Source organism: Corvus brachyrhynchos, unplaced genomic scaffold (genome assembly GCF_000691975.1).
Source record: "Corvus brachyrhynchos isolate BGI_N302 unplaced genomic scaffold, ASM69197v1 scaffold255, whole genome shotgun sequence".
Taxonomy (NCBI): Eukaryota; Metazoa; Chordata; class Aves; order Passeriformes; family Corvidae; genus Corvus; species Corvus brachyrhynchos.
Window position 1 is genome coordinate 9399757 of NW_008238358.1, and position 16480 is coordinate 9416236.

Here is a 16480-nt window from a genome sequence, read left to right on the forward strand (position 1 = left end):
CACCTGCCCAAATGCCTATCCCAGCAAACATAGTCCCCGCATGTGTGGGCGGCAGAGGAGTTGTCGCGGTATATCCCTGTCCTTCGTGACTGCTAGAAGGTTTAATTCTTGTGACTAATTTCAAAGAAATCTGAGGCAAAGGGTATTTCTGTGAATAACGGTGGCACGATCTGCCACCAACATAAATCGCAGTTTCTTCAAGGAGCATCAGGAAAGGAAGGTGGAAGAAAGAGTTGCAGGCTACAAATTACACCACTGCCTAATTATGCAGCTTTATTCGTATGACTAACGAGATATCCACATGCATGTTAGCAGCACAGAGGCCTAAATTACAGACATTCATAGCAACTTGAAGAAGGGAGCGGGAACTGTTCAAACAATTTAAATTCTCTGTCATAGCAACTTGTGACTTTAGATAGAGCTATCCCAGAAATACAGATTAAATTTTCCTTTTCAACTAAATCACACAGGTGGTATCTTTATGCAGTGCATATAAAAGCAAGCTCATTGTTCATCCTGTAACCAGCACTTCTATACCCAAGTATGCGAGGTGTTATAAAGAGGTAACATTACAGTGAGATATTTTAATCTAGTTGAATGACCTTACACAAGGGGAAGCGTTTTTCCAAGAGGGGCAGCCCAGTAATGAGGGTGAGGTGTGTCCTAAAACGCCCCAGAGCTCATTCTAGCTTATCAACTACTGCTACAGTTCCTAATTTGTGGGCCACTTGTGCTTTTTCTGGGCAGTCTATCATTTAAAGTGCTGTGAGAGACAGTTTAATCATTTTAAGAGTATGCTGTGTAACTGATCTTAGAAGTGCCCGGTACTCACCAGAGATTTATTGAAAAAACATTTGTACCATGACTGTCTTTCCTTTGAAAATAGTCAAAATATTAAAAAAAGCAGTCATGCTCAGCAGCAGTTTTCATTGATGCATTTAGAGCGTTTCTCCTCTTTAGCAATCCAGACCTTTTTTAAGAAATGTCATTGCTGATTATCCTCAATTCAAAATGGCCCATCAAACCTACCTTGGTGCAACCTTACCTCTTAAATATCAACCCATGCCCCATAACCATTTGTTATCAAGTACATTTTAGTTCAGTCATGGCAAACTCAGTTTAATACATAGAATGAAAAAAATGGATAGGACTCAAGGCAATTTTTATTAAATCAAATATAGGATATTTATTTGAAATGTTTTGGATGCATTCTTGAAAAGGTGACACAAGATCTTTGCATAGTAGATATGCAATGCTTAGATAATTATGTGCCTAATGAAAACCATGAGAAGCAAAAAAAAAAAAAAAACAAAGTCCAAACAGCTAACAAAAAAATGAAGTGAAGCCATGGGCAAATTCAAGTCTTCCTTAACCTTAGCTTTGTACTTAGCAAATACTTGAGTATAAAGGTTCTGCCTCATTTTCCTGTCTTTTGTGGACTGAAGTTTCTAAAGTTCTCATAAAAATGATTTTCTTGTTCCTACTGTCTACTTGACACTTTATTCTCAATATTAGCTATATCTTCAGAGCAGCTAACCCCACATACTGGTGTAGTGGGTTAGGTATTCACTTGCCACTTAGCACGTGCACTGACATAGGCTGAGATGGGATTTCTCCACACGAATTTCATAAGCCATTGGGAGTGAGTGTGTTGAATGGCTGTGCTGTGTCTGCAGTTAAATTCCTGAAGCGAGTGGCAATCACCCAACCTGGCCTTCAGTACATGGAGAAACCAGAAACATGCTTGATAGGTGGTAGGAACAGGATGCTGCTTTGTTCACTTGAAAAACCTTTGCTGTCCTATTTTCTGACCACCCTTTAGCACTGCTACTCTTGATTTGGCACAGCTTTAAGTTTGAGATAGAGGACAGTGCAGAAATGCATGTAAAGGAATGGGGAAGGGGAGAAGGAGGTCATGTATGTCAGATACAGGAAGAAAGATGCATCTGAAAGATCTGTGGCTGCTGGAGATCTCCTGTCTTGTTGCCAGTGAATGAACTCTTAGCATTGCTTGACTGTAAAGGGAATTAACTGATTTTTTTTTTTTTTTTTTACATTTTTTGTTAAATAAAACTGTACCATTCTCTAAGCAGAAATAATATTGCAGTATACTATAGTGCAGCAGAAAGGTTGCTGAAAAAAGGGTCACTTATAATTTCTCAAAAGGTTATGTATTCAGGATTGCAGTTGATACAGTCTGTACTGGGATAGTCCAAAACATGGGGGTTCTTTTCTGTTTCTGTGATTTTTCTGTGTGTTAATTCCAGACTAGACATTGAGCCATCATGAGAGATAAGCATCATCTTTGCTCTGGGAGGGGAAATAAATATATGTGTACATTTATACATATGTACACATGGAAAGAGGGAGATTCTCTGAATCAAAGCTTTATAATTCATCTCTTTAAAAATCCACATAAAATACAAATACAGAATCAAAACTGTAATAGTGAGGAACATATTTCCCATCTCATGCTGCAGGGCATAAGCTAATCTGCTGCTGAGATCAGGCAGGAACCCCCCTTCAACCCTGTGTTGTTTTTCATTACACAACTGGCTGTTTGCATTATGTTTTTTATTAGAACTTGATTGTTTAATGACAAAGAGAGAGAGTTATGCTAAAATAAATAGAAAGCTCTATAGTGGAGAAGGAGAAAATAGACTCAATGAAAAATAAAGTAAAAGACAAGGACTGCTAGATTCTGCTGCACTCACCCCAATCCCTCCAAAGCCTGCGAATGTTTTCCTCACTTACGCATGCATTTGCTTTATTCACCCACATCCTCCGGAAAAACCTACAGCTGTATTTTATAGGACCTGGTGGTGTTCCTTTTGCCTTGTTCATTTTATAAGGAGATATTTCCATACACAATTTCAGTTAGGGAAATTGTGTACTAGACTGCTCTGCCTTTAAAGAAAGAGCTACTAGGCAAGTCTGTGTGTTTAAACTAGTCCAAAATGCAGGGAATATTGTCTACCTTAAGATAAAGGATTGCAGTTCTGTTGGACAAATGTTCTCATCTGCTGCAACTCATCTATTACGTAGCTTTTGTAAATGTGTCATAATAGAACCGCAGCCTTGGCAGTCTGCAGAGTTGGTTTATGTGCAGTTGTTTGGACAAGTGATTACTTATATTGGAAAAATTGAGTTTATTTTTGGGGTTTTTTTTTGGGGGGGAGTGTTCCTTTGAAAAAGCCAGCAAAAAAAGCCCATGCAGGACACGAAGTGAAACTATTTCATATGGTATTTCATTCAAGCTGCTTTCTACTCCACAAAAAAACCCCCCATAGAATTATAGAATGGTTTGGGTTGCAAGGGACCTTAAAAATCACCTAGTTCCAACTTCTCTGTGATGGACATGCCATGCCCTTCCACTAGACCACATTGCCCAAAGTGCATCCAACCTGGCCTTGAAAACCTCCAGGGCTGGGGCATCCACAGATTCTTTGAGTAACCTGTTCTAGTGCCTCACCAACCATCGCAGTAAAGAATGTCTTCCTAATACCTAATCTAAACCTGCCCTCTTTCACTTTTAAAGCTGTTCCCCCTTGTCCTGTCTCTACATGCCCTAGTAAAAAGTGCCTCTCCAGCTCTCTTGTAGTCCCCCTTTACATACTGGAAAATTGCCATAAAGAGAGAGAGAAAAGAGAACACAGAAATCTGAGGTGTTCTGTACTCAAAGGTACCCTACTATTGTTTATGGTACCTTTTGCTGAAGGGTAAATGGTGGTTGATGCTGAGTCCTAGTTGGGAGAAGGTGAGCTACAATATTGTAATTTAATTGGTGGAGAAGAAAGTGTCTATGATACTGTAGAAGGTGCAATAAATTCGACGTGGAGTCCAGTTTCTGCTATTTATGCTGTCTTTTGGTGGAGTTGTCCTGAGAAAAGCCACTCCAGGGCTCAACTGTTTTGATGACAGCAAACATTCCCACTTGAGCTGTCATCTCCTGCTTGGCCCTGTGGAGAGTCCTCAACCTCTACACCATGGAGGCTCTGGTTGATGGCAGCACCTTAACTTGAATATGGGTGTTAAGGTTCTTCTCACGGTCCTTTTTATAGGATGCTGCTGCTCTTTCTAACCAATTCAGTGTTTTGGGGCAAGTTCTGCCTGGAGTTTAACCTGCCCCTGTAGCTTCACCACCTTCTTTGACTTCCTACGCTTTTGCAGTTTCTTATGCTAGTCCATACTCACGGATATATGACACGCCATCTCAGGGTAGCAGCCTGGAGTAGTTTAAAATTTGATAGGTCCTAGTTCTTCAATGGAAACTCCTCTAAAAATCAGATCAGACTTTTGTGATCAGGCTAAGCAGGCCTAGAGATATCAGAAGGAAAAGTCTCAATTTCTGTTGAAAGTCAGGCGTTGTTTGGGGTCAGCATCTTAGGTGAGCAGACTGGTGTTTTGTAGACTTGATAAAATACAGAGGATCAGAGGCAGAAAAGTGATGCTCTAACTTGTTGTTTTTGTGGTAGTGCTAGGCTACAGAACACACTGAACGTTCCCCCCTGCTTTAATTTTGTGTTAGGAGTAAGAAAGGATGGTAACCAAGCTCTATAATGATGCCTAAAATAACTCCTGTGGATGCTTCATTTCTGTCAACCCCAGTTTTAAACTATAAAAAAAATCGTAATATATGATATTGAAGGACTTACTGATGAACAATTGATGCTTTAGAGCATCTGCGCTTAGTAAAATCAACAGTACAAAATGCATATTATGCATCTTGGACCATCGGGTTGTCACTCACAAATGATGTGAAGTTTAATGCATTATTCACAAGTACAAGAGGAGGCAGTCCAAAGCAGTTGTGGAGTCTCTTATTTTATTTTATCGTAGTTTATGTTATGTTATTTTGCAGAGCAGAAGCTAAGTATGTGACTTAAAGGTGCAGAGTTTGGAATTGCATGATAGGATAAGCAGCAGCCGCACTAAAAATGTTGGATCTAAGTAAAATTCAGTTCCAGCTTAAGAAACTGGAAGATATTTTGATTTTAAAGCTACAAAGACCCATCTGGGAATGAGTTCTGGATGTGGGGTTGTGTTGGGATTTTTTTCCTTTTTCCACTTTGTAGTGCAAAGAAGCACATACCACAAAATCAAATTAAACTGGCATTAATTTGGTAGTCTCAGTTCTTATTGTCCTATTGATTCAGAAGGCAGATAGAGAGGCTTAGAGGCTGCATTTAGGGCTGCTGAAGTTTGGGGCTAGGGTATACAAAAGATACAGTGAGAGCACTCATTCAGTAAGGAACTCTTCTTGACATCTTAACATGGAATTCTGATATAAAAATCTTGCTCCAAGAGCACTGGTCTTCATCATTTTGTTGGTGGTTTCATTATTGATTACTCATGTTTATGAACTTCTTTCCAGAGTCTTGGCCACCAACACAAACCTTGTCCAGCAGAACCTCTAGTAAGCAAAATAACATTTGCATCCCTATGTATTTCTCCTAGTGGGAGAGAAAAAGGTTGTCTCGGTCATTTCTTATTGATAACTTTAAATATTATGTCAAGCTGAAATCAATCGTATGAGAGAACAGAAGGTATTCCTCAAGATTCACTCTGGATATTTAATTAGCTAGAGTTTATACATGCACTTTAATTTCTTTTTTGCCACTTTCAGCATTTGTTAGGTCGTAGTATTGATGCGACTAGTGCGGCAAGGTGTACATCTAGTTAAATTGAACCTTCTATCGATGAAAACTTAGCTTTTGTGGCTGGCTGTCTTTTATGAATAATATATGTCACAATATTACATTTTCAGAGCTGTGGTGTTCTTTGGGTTAAGAATTTGGGTTTTTTGGTACTAAGTAGGCATTAGGAGTCGATAGTATGTGAAACATGTAGGAGAAACAGCATTAGCTATATATGTATGTGTGTGTAAATCTACACCTTTACTAGACATCCATAAGTTTATTTTGAACCCAAGCAATTTGCTGTTTTTTCTCAAGCATTTTCAGCTGTTACTGTGGAAGGAGAACTGACAAGTGTTTCTTCAAGTATCTCTTGTTATTGGCCATTTTTGTTCATTATTATTCAGCTGGTGACAACAACATTTATTATTTGTATAATAAGGACTGGAATTCTTAAGAGATGGAAGAGCAGTCAAACAAAGCTAGGTGGAATTAACTTTATGCATGCTTTGTAGTTGATACTGGACTCGCAGAACTCTGTACATTCCCTAAATACTCTCTGATTAAGTATCATTTATAAACCTAATCCAGCCTCGCACAGTCTTTTAAGCAGTTCTAAAATTTTCTCTGGAAATATTGAACCCCGAGTATTTTCAAATATATTTTTAGGGGGAAGGAAGTCTATATTGCAGTAAATATCTATCATCACAGCTACCAATTCCTTGAGCTTAATTATGACACTATTAAATGTGAAAATCTATTCAGTGCTAGGAACACTTTTCACATTACATTCACGCTAAAGATTGGCTGTTAAGAGCTCATTACTGGTAGTTTTGTAAAGAGCGAAAACAGTAATGAGTCTGATTAGACTTCATTTCAATTACGACAGCTTGTCTAGCAAAAAAAAAAAAAGAAAAAAGAGAAAAAAAGGAGAAAGAAATCTCTCCTTGATGCTTTGGAATCTGGCTACAAGGCATTAGATGGTTTAAAAGGAAAATGCCACCTCTGTGTTTCCTTTCCACAGTTCAGTAATGAATAGAGAGCTGTCCAAGTAGCCATCCAATTTAACACATTGGAAAACTAGATGGGCAGCGTTGGAAGCACAATCCTGTTTGCTTAAAAATTCTACAAAGGCTTTTCAGTTAGTATATCTAAATAGGGTCATATTTAGGTTTCCTCTACTTCCCTTGTGTAATAATATAAAACTGTAAGAAAAGAGAAAATTAAAATGATTCACTCCTACCTGCTTTGCAGAGGTTATGCATTCCTCTGATTAGTGTAATGCACCTTTCAGTTGTTATCTGTAAATCTTTTACAGATCTGTAAATCTTTTACATGCAATCACAGAACTCTCACAGCATTTACAATACCTCATAATTCAATCTGATCTTTCTTTTAACTTTAAAAATTATTTTTCTGGAGTAAAAGCAACTTTTAATAAATGTTTACTCCTGATATCAAATACTTCAGTGAATATCTGTTTGTTTGTGAACTTAATTCTTGATGCTAAGTGTGTTTAATTACATTAATGCTAAGCACTCTTTAAGTCATTCCTGTATGTTACTTCCACATTCTGGATGAAAAAAGAGGTGTTAATAGAAAAAAATAATTTAAGCTTATAGTTGCTGAATACTTAGTGAGATTCTAATGTTCCTGTTGATAGTGTATAGCATTTTTAATACTAAATCCAAGTGGATGCACTCTTCTAATATTATTTAATACAAAATTAGATGGAGACTTTTCTAACTAAAACCTTGTAATAAATTATGCCTGGAGAAATGGCAGAAGGGGGATGCACAGGGAAGGATGCAGGGCTGCTGAAAGCAATTTGTTGGACTGGAGTCTCAGAATGTGGCTGAAATGAGACACTGTCCAGTCAGTTTACAGCGAATTTTAGGAAGGTTCACATTCAATAAAGTTTGAATGCCACCTAATTAGACATAGGAAATTAATCAGAAGCTGAGGTAGTGCAGTGAATATCAGAACTCTCTATCAAGATTTTAATGAAATATTTTCTTTGGTGAATTTTTATTAAACACATGCCCCAAACCCCAAATACCGGTGAATAAAATATAATGTGTGTAATTAACACATTTTAATGTGGCACATTTATCTCCTTTACAATAAATTGTAAACTTCAGTAGTTCTTCTGACTTCAAACCAGAGAAGTGATGGAAGAGTCAGGCCCATGAACCTGGGGTCTAAGTATCTTGTATTGGCCCCAAAATCCCTTTTTGGCTCCTTTTTGTGATGTTACCTTTCTACCTTGTCTTTGAAATTCTTACAGTTAGCTGTTATATATTATATATATTCTGTGAGAGAAAGGGCTTTCATCAGTGTGCATCATCAAACATCAAGTAAAATAGTGGGGGGGTGGGGGGTAGTTGGGTTTTTTTTCAGCAGCATACAAACACAAGTGCTATTATTCTGCTATACAAATGTGTGCCTGTAGTGTGCTTTGAGATGCTAATCAGTGGAGCTTGACTTCTGTACCCTGAAGCAAATTTTAAAAGTATTTCATCATTAGGTGGCTACATATGCAATAAGACTATGGACAAAATTACAGAAAAATAACACAGATTATTGTTGTTTAAGCTATCAACTGTACTCAGCTAGTTATTGATATGATCATTGCATGGTTTAGATTTATGTTGTATCTTGAAGGCTGTTTACAGCAATGGCTAAATTTGTGTGATAGCTGCAAAAGACTGGGACATTTTATCAGCTGGGCTCTATAATTTCTTTCTGTTTTTAAAACCAGCATGTATTTCTTTTTCTGCCTGTGCACCCTCTCAATGACATACCGTGTGTCTTAGGACATGGCTCAACTTTTCCTGTTGCAGGATGAACTTTGCTTTATTTTTTGAGAAAGGAGAACCAATATCCAATATGATGAATTAGTTTCTTTTCCTTACCAGTCTCTCCAGGAATATGGAAAAAATATCAGCATACACAGAGTTCAATTTCTCAGTTGAGACATTCTCTCTCTGGAGCCTGTGTGTCTAAAATATATAAATGGAGAGAGAAAGAGAGAAGGAGAGAGAGAGATTTCTATATTTGTCTATAGAAAATTCCCTGTTCCTCCACTCCTTGTCCCCCAGATAATTTGTCAAGTTAACCGAACGATCTATATAGTTCCTTTCAAATGCTCAGGAAATAATACAGCAAGTCCAAAACCAAGAGCATGCAAAAAACCGGCTATATTCAATTTTTCAGTAGTTAATTCAGATACATTTTATTGAGTGAGTGAGAAAGAATCTTTGGAATTTGTGAAATACAGTAATTGAAAGGTTTAAGTGGGGGAAAGATTTATCTCAGCTTAGTTTTTTAGGATGTCAGTTCTTTGGTTGTGCTTCTGCTTTTAATCTTGTTTCTCTGCTTTGGGGGGAGCAGGAAGGAAAGGAAGGGTCAGCTGCTCGCGCAGCCGAGCCGGGGAAGGAGCTGTGCCGGAGCTCTGTTTTCCCTAAGAGCGTGATTAGTACAGTTCTGAGGACTGCACTTAGGTGTTCCCTACCTTGGGGAGGAAATCTCGGGTTCCATGTGGTAACATCATGCCTTCTTACAACAATGTGATCTCCCATGTTGTAATACATTATTGTCTGTCTGGGTTTTTTTTAATGGAGACACCAAATCAGTGTACAGGTTGATAATACAATCCTTTTGCACAGAATATTCTCTTTGGAAAGGCTGTGTGTGCCAGCAGTAGCTGCTCTGATGCGTATAGTAGAGAGAAATGTGTGTGGTGTGTGTCTGGTATGATGGGAAAAAGGGAGAGAGTGGATGAGCTCTGCTAAGAGCTCCCTGCTCTTAATCCTGGGCCATGTCAGGAGCATTCTAAAGCAGTTTATCTTCATATGTCGTCTTGTATATAAGAAACAACACTAAACCCACCAAAACTCATTTCATATGTAGCATTTTCCACAGCCTTCAGATCAAAGTTATTTTCTTCAGACTGGACTAAATTATACACAGGTCCCAGGAGTGAAGGACACTGAATTAATGCACTATGTCAACCAGTCCTAGTTATAGAATATTTTTACTGAAGTGTGAGACGCAACATCTCTTTACTATTTCATTAAAAATTAATGTGCAGATTGCCAAAAAGCATAAATAACATAAACAATTTTTGTGAAAGCTTTGTATACTGTGGATATGTTAAGGATATTTTTTTCTTGAGTATCAGATTACTTCTATATATATGTTTAATCAGTATTTGTTCTCATTTAGCTAATTAGCAGAGGTACTCTAATCTGAGCAAAACAACTGCTCATACCTATCCTATTAGGGTAAGTTTTGAAATAAGTGCTTTAAAAGGAAAGCAGTATTCCTGGTTACAAGCTGGAGCACTATGTTACTGGCCCATATAAATTTGCTTTTTCACTTTTGTTAGTTGAATGTAATGGGTCAAACCTGACTACAATTATTTGAAACTTATTGAAATTGAGCTTTGCCTTCATATTTTTAAATCAAATAGAGCTGGCTAGATGAATCTCTGGAATTAATCTTTTGTTTCTATACATAAAGCTATGAAATTCATACCTACTTTTTTTAGGTATGATGAGTGAAAAATATATTAAAATTATATGATAGTGGAATTTATACAGAGTGCTGCTGCTGTTAATTAAAAGGAAATATATTTGAAATAACTCTTGCTGTGTAACTTGGTCTTGTGTTATAAAGCAAGGTGATTTCCTAACATTTTGGAACAATTCAGCATCAGTTAAATCTCTTTATTGTGCACCCACTTTGTTCAAATAAAGTATGTCCCTGCATGGCAGTTTTAACCCCATTTATCCTCATGCACAAGTGCTCACCTGTTATTTACTCACATAAGAGAAGGTCGATACTGCAGAACAAGGGGAGTGCTCTGTTGTGACATAAAACATACATATTCATTAGCTCTGCTGTCCCTTTGGACACGTGTGGTATGTCCTGATGATCTTCATTTGGCAAAACGAAGTGAGCTTAAGAAGGAAATTGTCTTAATGGATTTACAATACATGAAAAAAAGGTTTTAAAAAGCTTTATTAATGGCAAGGAACCAAAGCAATAATTCCAAGTGTGAATGAAAAAGGAAACAATTTACTAAAACATGATTAGGAACAGAAATGGAAAAATAATAGAATCCAATATTTGGCAATTATAATTTTCAGATATTAAGTTTCTTTTTCCTAGATGTGTTTAGGTCAAGATCCAAATGTTCCATGACAGGCTCCCTAGTGCTGAAAATTTGTTCCTTTTGCCTCTCACTTACTTGCTAAAAAACAACTTCAGGGTTTTGTGTTTCACCTGCTTCAGTTGATTACGTGAGAAACACGATAAAGCATGAAGGTATTTTGTCTGCTCTGCTTTTAAGGATTTGTGTTATGCTCTTTCAAAGTAAATGTGCCTCAAACTCCAGTTCTTGAAGGGAAACCAAATAAAAGGCTACTTCTGCTATTTTGTTGACTAAAAAGAGAGTATGCATTTTGCTGCACTTCTAAAAGCTTCAGTTGGGTTTATTTGAGCCTTGAAATAAGCACTTTGGTGGGAGCGCAATCACACTCCAGGTCCAAAACATTTTGTATTTTCAAATATGCATAAATCCTTGTGCCAAGTGGCCAAAGTCCATATCCATTCATTATTATATTTTATCACGTGAATATTCTAATTCTCAGAATCACTAGTTATATTGATTTCCTAGAGTAGTTATATTGATTTTCATGTTTATATGGGCATTAATTGCAGATTATGTGGTATATTAAATCTTTTAAAAATACATTATAGCTATAAGTGTGTGTTCAGTGGACTGCAAAAAGTAATTTTTTTTCATGTAAATTATGCTTACATTTGTTTACAGCTATTGTTCTTCTGAGTATTCTCTCAGAAATTATTATGATCTTATTCATTTGGCATTGAAAAAGCATGCTAGGTCCTTTAAAGACATGATACTGTTCAGAGCTACTTGACAAAAACAGCTTAAAAATTTAAATCCTAGCAAGAGGAAGCATCATAATAGAGTAAAAGAAAATTCAATTATTGTTTTCATTAGTGTGTTTTCTAGTTGGTTTAGAAAAGTGTTATGAGCAAATTAGTATAGTGAAGGCAGACTGATATCATAAAATATTTCAAAGATAAACTGCATTTAATCACAAATAAGACCAATTCTCTACATAGATGGGTTCCAACACACGTGTACATAAATGGTTTTACTTATGGCACATGCTGATTGTGCATCAATGTGATTACACGGCAAGGACGGCTCCCTGAACTGAGAATGTTTTTGTGTCAGGGACTGCTGCTGCACAGAAACCAACACCTCCGAGGTGGGCAGCATGCTGGCACGTCCCGGAGTGCCTCACTAATAGCTCCAGTCCCTACCAGCCGCGTCTGCAGGCTGCTGCAAGGCTGGCCTCTGGATCCAGCCTGCTTCTGCTGGCAAAATACGCCGGTGTCATCTCTGGGCATAGTTTCCCTTTGCTTGCTTGACTATTATTTCTCCTTATTTCTATTTCTTAAGGCCTTTGAAGCTAATGGTGTCTGCAGGCTGCTGCGAGGCTGGCCTCTGGATCCAGCCTGCTTCTGCTGGCAAAATACGCCGGTGTCATCTCTGGGCATAGTTTCCCTTTGCTTGCTTGACTATTATTTCTCCTTATTTCTATTTCTTAAGGCCTTTGAAGCTAATGGATCTTCTAAAGGCTGTTTAGCCAGAAATGTCTTTGTGACTATCAAAGGCTGCTTTATGTAAATGGCAGGGAGGGGGCTTGTGGGAAGAGAACTCATGTGCTGTAGATGTATTGCAATTTGCTGTTGTAAGGTGTGAATGTGTGATTTTAAAAGAATAATCATTTGACAGTATTTAAGTTAGATAGTTGGGGTGTTTGAGATAGTTAAGATTGAGATTTCATGTCTGGAATTTTGTTTTTAACTGGTCCAGGCTCGCATAAAATATGTTGCATTTTTCTTACCACTTTTATCTTTAAGTGCTGTTGACATATACGTGATCCTCAATATTACTCATGATTTAAGTGTTTTGTTTTAAAGATTGAAATGCTTTCACTATCCTTGCTAGATGGAAATCATATTGTAAATACCCTGCTCCCACTGATGCGTGGTGCATGCATATATAATAAGAGGAAGAACAGACCCCTACCAAGAAAATGCTGAGAGCACTTTCCAGGCCTGTTTTTGTGAGTTTGTGGCTGCCACTTACTGAAAAAAGCTTACAAAGTTGGGACTGTACAGCTGGGCATCTCAGTTGGAGGCTCATCCTCCCACTGAGTCCTTTGACGTCAAAGGAGTTCCTCATGGACTAGAGCAGAGGTCTTCACTGAGTAATTAGAAAATAAATGTGGGAATCATTTTCTTTCCTTTTTTTCTTTCCCTGCAAAACATAATTAGCTCAATCCACTCTTCAAAATCCCTCCTGTTTCCAATTAAGAGAGATCGGTTGCACTATCTTCAAACAGCTGAAATTATGCTTATTAATAAAAAATTGAGTGTAAAAGAATTGTTTTATCTTGAATTAATTTTTATTATTACGGGACATATGACAGTATACAGTCTTATAAAATATTATCAGATTTAGTACAAATCGAGGGAGTTGTGTGTCCTACATCTTGCACAGCGGTTACAGCATGACTCATTTATTCAGCTCTGCCCAACACTTAAGGAGGACTTTAGAATGTGGCTTTAGGGCCTCATCCTCAAGGTAATAACACCTTCAGCCCTCACTGAAGTAAATGGTTTGAGGTATACTGGCATGTTCCCAATAAGGCACCTATTCAAGTCGATAGCTCTTTTGACAGAGCCAATCTCCATATGTCCACAAGAAACAAACCCTTGGCTAAAATCGTTATGGTCTGTTGTGTGAATACTCAGTGTCTGAATAACTGGGGACAGGGCTGAGGGTAGTAGTTCAGCGGGCTGGGACAGTGTTTGGGGTCCTAGGCTAAATCTGTAAGCAATCCAAAGTGATGAAGTTCACATCCACTTTCAAGTCTAGAGAGAAAATGGTTGATGGTACTCAGAGCTGTGGCTTTGGAGTTGTTTCCTACCTTGCAGCAGTGTGCTATGGACACTTAGCAGAAGTATCCGTTTACTTGTTCACCCCTGGTGCAGTGCAGCCCTTTTCAACAGCGCATTAGGCAGTTGCTCAGATCATATTTAATGACAGGCCTAAAGTTAAGAACCTGCTTGAGCTCCTGATGCTTGCAAAGGAAGCTGCAGATGTGTGCTAGGTAGGACCTATGCACTGCAGGGGTGAATGGGGCAGGAAAAGAGAGACCACGAGAAGAGAAGAATTATTTTCTTTTGCCTCAGGTATGTTGAAGGAACAGTTGAAGGCCCCTGATCCAAACTGAAGCTTTGGTAGCTGGTTGGGAAGGTTGGTGTACTGCCCTGTTTCTAGTGCCTGTGCAGCAGCTCTGGGACATTTAGGTTTTTTCCACCAGCATCTATGGAAGTGCAGTGCAGTCTCTTCCAGTATCTTCAGAAATCCACAGCTGCATATGATTTAATTTTAGTTTGATTATTTTATTAGAGGTGTGAATAGATGAGAGGTTTACTAAAGTCCCAGTATCCTTTCTCTGAAGCACATTTTTGCTAGGCAACTTGGTGAGTTGGGACACTGTAAATCCTTTGTGGTGGTTTTACCCAGTGTGGTCCTATTTCTGGACCATGTTTCCATGCCTGGAAACAGAAACCCTTGTATTTAAATTGAAAGCAAAGGCTAGTTATTTATCTTTTTTGACAGATATAATCCTGTAAGGGGATGAGAAGTTTCGACCTGATACTGAGGGCACCAGCACTGGGGGGCTCTTTGTATGTACAAACTCATCCAAGCTCCCAGCAGGATCAGGCCCTGCTGGACAGTGAGGATGTGTAGGATGTTGTTTGTTCATTTTTGCATTCAGATTACAATGTTATTTTTTCGTAACTCTGGCATTTTTTTCCCTTTTTGTTTGTTTTTTTTGTTTGTTTGTTTGTTTTTAATTTTCATTCATATATCTGAATACATAAGTGGCTTTCAGCCATATGGAATTATTATTATATGTGCAACTGATGAAGTATCATGTATTAGATTTTCCGTTTTCAGGCTAAGTGCACAATATTAGAAGGGGAAATATGGTCAAACACTTAGTTTGAAGTAATTCCATAATGAAATTGTTGACTATAATTACTTTAAATGTAATCCAGATAGATCCAACTGTAATAATTATGGAGCAGGGATGTATAGCAAGGCTGTCAGGACAAGGAAAAATAGATACTACTAAAAAAGCCTACGCTACCTCTCTATATAATGTATTAAATTTATCTTAAAAGCAATTCTCTGATAAGTACATATGTGTACTTAAGGAACAGAATCCTTTCCTTTTGCCTTTTACAGCCCATACCAGCACACTTTACACAGTTCAAAAATGTCGATAGTTCAGCGGATTCCTAAGTTAGCAAAGATCTTTTTTTTTTTAAATACATTCAGCCTTGCATTGCTTCTGGATTTTCAGAAAGTTATTAATCAAATACACTATCTGCAGGACTGGGGTTTATGTCAGAGTTTAAATTACACTAAAATAAAAAAATGCAACCTCTAAATATGCCCTGATTTACCTGATTTTAGATGTTTACATCAGCATTTGAAGTCCTAACAAAAGAAATGCAGAAAGATGTATCAGCTAAAACAAAAAGGAATTAATAAGATACAAGTTGAAATATGGAGAGGGAGTGGCTACAAACATTAAGCAATTTGGGGCTAAGGGTGGGCAGAGGGAAGGGGAATGTTTGCATAATTAAAAAGTACAACAGCTGCTTCTTCTTCTTTTTTTCTCCCAAATCAGACATTTGACTTTCGTCAAACAATTTGTGAACTATTATCAAATAGTGTCAAACCTAGCGAAAGTTTTCTGCTTTTTCAATTAATATCAAATTGAGGAAATGGCTCTTTGTGCCCCCCAGTCCAGACCATTCCAGTAGACTTCATGTAAATTCAGATTTCTTCACTGCTTACTAATGCAAAAAATGTGCTTATGGTTAACTATTAACCTATGCTTCCAAATAACACTAATGATTGCGATGTGCTGGAATAAATGCTCATGTTTCATGAGATGAGAACAGTCCTGTTCTCTTAAGCTTATCTAATCAAAGCCTAATCCTGCCTTTACAGCCTTTGTTAAATGCACTGGTATTTAATATGCATCAATAAATAAACTTTCAATTATTGTTCAGTGAGCATATCCAAAGATAGCAAGACAGTGTGAAACTACTGGTCTATCCAGCAATTATTCTAAATAAAGAATGCTGATGATGTGATTTTTCCCTCCTCTTATAATGAACAATTTAGATTTTCTGACATTCTTTGCAGCCTCATAATAAGGAAAAGAAATTAATCTAGACAAAATTCAAAGAATTTAATTTTTACACAATCTAAATACATCTCCCCACTATGCCTATAAATTTAATTATTTATTTTAAAAACACATGTTCCATTCTAAATAAAAAAGATCAACAGATGAAATTTTTTAAGTATTTGTGAAAGGTATTTTGAAAAGCTTACGAAGTAGGTAGTGTGTGATATATATTATTCAGCTCTGACCCAGTACATTCTATTATCTCTTTAAATTGAATAGGCTTTCTTTTAGAAGCAGTCAAAAACAATGTGTCAAAAGCATATTCATTAACTACAGTACAAGTACAGTCCTATCAGGTTCTCTGTTCCATCCATGTCTATTTTGCCTTCTTTTTCCAAAGTTTCGCTGCTGCTTTAGTGCATTCTTTGCAGAGTCTTTCCCATGGCATCTGTTCATTAGTATCTAGTGAAACATCAACCTCCTCAAGTTTTTCTGCATCTCTGTAACAGAAGCTTTCAG

General features: G+C 37.4%; 1 protein-coding gene and 1 long non-coding RNA gene across 6 annotated transcripts in view; one reads left to right on the top strand and one right to left on the bottom strand.

Moving 5' to 3' along the window:
* FIGN (fidgetin, microtubule severing factor) overlaps positions 1-16480 on the top strand; it is a 107702-nt gene that overhangs the window by 79172 nt on the left and 12050 nt on the right. The gene's annotated exons all lie outside the window — the stretch shown is intronic.
* The window catches only part of LOC108447042, a 30594-nt gene that overhangs the window by 7035 nt on the left and 7079 nt on the right, over positions 1-16480 (bottom strand). Inside the window, exon 1 of one of the 3 annotated variants that reach the window (XR_001862417.1) lies at positions 8552-8634. The exons of the other annotated variants lie outside the window; for them this stretch is intronic. This is a non-coding gene — a long non-coding RNA (uncharacterized LOC108447042). Of the gene's footprint in view, positions 1-8551; positions 8635-16480 lie in introns of those variants that run through there. 3 annotated transcript variants of the gene reach the window in all.